Below are 3,668 nucleotides of genomic sequence, written 5' to 3' on the forward strand. Positions count from 1 at the left end.
TCTCTCTCTCTCTCTCTCTCTCTCTCTCTCTCTCTCTCTCTTTCTCTCTCACCCACACACTCTCTCTCTCTATTATGTGTCTATCTCTCTAATTCTCTCGGTCTATTTCCGCTCAATCTTCTGTTTCTTCTTCTTCTTTTTCTACGTCTTCTTCCACTCCTTTTGCGGCCACTCTTTCAATCTTTCTTTCTTTCTTCTTTACGTGCGTTTTCGCTCTCCCTTATCTTTCGCTCACTCGCTCTCTCGTCCTTCTCTCTATCTCTCTTGTAACTTCCCTTCTATCTCTTTCTAGCTATTTATATATATATAGACGTTATCAAGTGAGTTCTCACCATGAACCAGGGGAGAGACGACATGCAGTGCCACCGATGCTCCTCCAGCACTCTCTCCAAATATGGTCACGTGCGACGCATCTCCATGGAAGTAGCCGATGTATTGCTGAACCCAGTTCATTACCTCTAGTTGATCGTACAGGCCCCAGTTGCCCAAAGAGAATTCGTCCCCAGTGCTTAAAAAACCTATCATATAAATGATCCACATCAGCAGACAAGGTACAAGGTACATATCCGGAGCTCTGATACACACATGATAGGTAAATTAAACAGTTCATTTTGATTATATGATGAACCGAGTGTTCAATGACATTAGTATTATGTCTGCCGCTAGATGGCAGCTCATTCAACGTAGAAATCATTTGGGCAGCAGCGAGCTGTGACTCAGTGCCGTAAAATTGACTGCGCATAAAGAAGTTCGAATAGTTGCGCGATTTCGTAATACTGAAATTTTCTCCAATTTCCCGTTGGAATATTCAGCAAAAGGAATCTCCGCACTTTGATATTTTGTACGTGAGAATGATGCATGTCAGAGGTGCAGAAATAGTAATTAGGCATTTTGAGTTCATCAAACAAAATGACAATTCTCAAGCCATCATGCAACACCCATTGAGTCGCGCATGCGTACCAGACGCGCGCCATTTATCATTACATCGCGTTAATGGAATATTTGGCGCATAATATATTATAAAAAAAACATTACAGTGTTTACATTGGATTGCTACCATGTTCCCGTGTTTATACCTAATATTCCAAGACGGTAGTTTGCTGACACGACCACCACACCTTCCTTTGCTATCTCGTGTGCATGATAGACGGGATTTCCTGCCCAATCAAATGTAAAAGCCCCTCCATGGATCCATAGCATCACTGGTAGAGATCTGTTTTCGGTATCCTCCAACTTCAAACAATCAGCAGAAGAAATGAGCCAATGTGTGATGAGATATAATATCTAAGCCCATTGAATTTATTGTATACATGTAACGTGAAGTTTCGTAATCTCCTTCATACATGCTTACATATACGGAAGTCAATCGGTCTCGTTATTTTTATGAACCTTTTAAACCCAGTATTAATATATAAATAAAGGAAAATCTACGAATGAGGTTTTGTGATTGGATCTATAGGCCCTACTACCCCCGTAGTATAATATTACAGCGGGTTGTATATGTGTCTTACTTCGGGTGCAAAGATGTTCAGGGTTAGGCAATCCTCGCTCTGTACATCGATGCCTGTCCATGTGAAAGGCACGCCATCGAGTTGCCAACAGGCGTGGCCGAATTTCGTCGCATCCAGGGTACCCTCCCATCCACCATGCGGCTGAGTTTTCTGCACGTCCGGCGCACGTAAAAGTCGTACATATTATGAACAAAATATAGAATACACGCATGGATTTTATTAAAAGCGCGATTGAGAAAAATCGCGGTATTTTCAAGATAGAAATCTAAATGTAGATCTATAGGGGATAATAATTCGCGGTTATACTTTCAATATTTTCACTCGTGTATATTCTGTATAGGCCTTATTCGTGTTATGCTGTAGATTCTTAGGCAAACGATTCTTATTCTACTCACACTAAATTGCATCATGTTTGAGACAGCGTGCCGAATACTATCGATACCCATTTGTGGATTTCCCCTAACCCGTGAAAACCCAAAAACTATTGTGTACGTCAACGCATTATATTCTTTTTCTAAAACAACACGCGGAAATTACGCATCGAAACGCATAACCTCACGTACCGTAAAACGTAGGTGCTCTATCGGCGGCTCAGCGTATGGTATTCCACGAAACACGTTTAGCTTAGTGCCGTCTGAAGCGTTCACGGCCACACCTTCCACTGCGCCAAGATTCGGTAGAGTCACTCGAACGGAAAGCACTGCCGCAAATCGCGCGCACAAGCACACGCTTACTAGCACTAGATGCCGAACGCAGCCGACCATTTTCTTGCGTCGGATATGTATATAAATATGCTATGAAGATACGGATTTATACTCGGTCCCTTACTGAAACGAGCAGGTAGCCCCCGGACCCGCTGAGTGCGTGATAATCTAGATGTAAACATATACGTGTTGATTTGTAATCGAGATTGCCGTGGGCACTGGCCGCTATATATATATATTGGTTCAATATTATAATCAGTAAGTTCGTACAGTGATCATGGGCAAACTGCTGGACTCCCGCCCGGCAATACTATCGTGCGGCACGCGGAAAGGTACATAGCAAAGTGTGGGCAGATATCACGTTTGCTTTGAAACTCTCAGGCATGTTAGACGCAAACTGCACGCACTGTAAGTGAAAGGATTGTAGATTATTACCGAGAATGTCTGTGGGGTTGAGATATTAGTTCCGAGACGGTTGAAGAGACACTCTTATATTTACAACACGTACATCATATAGCACACAACGTACACAATATACAACATACAACATACAACATACAACATACAACATGTAAAACATACAACATACAACATACAACATACAACATACAACATACAACATACAACATGGCTTCTATTAGGCACGTTTACAGCATTACTCATCGATGTATAATCGTGAGAACGACTGCGACTACGGTTGGTGTTGGTTTTTATTTGTGCGATTCGAACGGGAATGTTTGAGGTTTTCGACGTAGTTTCCATTTTTAGCAAGGTGACGCATAGCTCCACAGAAACGAGTTGAGGGAATGTCGATTTAAACCCTAAGATATCACACGCGAAAGTAGATATGCTACTAGAAGATGTACAGATGCCGGTTGACGAGTGATGCTATATAATTATGCGTCACACGTGTTCGCAACGTGTCGGTATCGGGCGTAACTTGTGTTCATTGACTTGCAGAACGTTACATCAGTCATCAAGCAAGGCAAGACGATTCTACAGAACATGCCCAACGAGCTTGCCTCGTGTCTAGACGCTGGCCGTACTTGAGCGTACGCAGCGCCATCTATACACGAGCAGCAGTGCTCGCCAGTAAGTTGCGCTACCGGCCCGCAATAAACAGCACTCAAAGGCTATTTCCAGACGAACGCCATGGCTGGTTTTTGTGCCGATAGACATTCCCATGAAGCTAGTCATCATCGTGCCGCAAACGCAGTAGAGCGAGAGGCTTCGCAAACTCTCCAAAGATTTCCGCGCGCGTCGACGGACAAAAATGAATCGGACGCGCGGTGTGCGGGGAAACTATTTGCGGCCGCCCCCGCATGCACTGTTACGGTGAGGATCAGTGATGGTCGCTGGTGAAGATAGAGAGTTTACTTGATGAAGTCGCGCTGCTTCTTCCTTTAATATTCGTGTGCGACTACAGTGACAGAGCGAGAAAGATCAGATATAT

The sequence above is a fragment of the Priapulus caudatus genome, unplaced genomic scaffold, assembly GCF_000485595.1.
Source record: "Priapulus caudatus unplaced genomic scaffold, Priapulus_caudatus-5.0.1 Scaffold82, whole genome shotgun sequence".
NCBI lineage: Eukaryota > Metazoa > Priapulida > Priapulimorpha > Priapulimorphida > Priapulidae > Priapulus > Priapulus caudatus.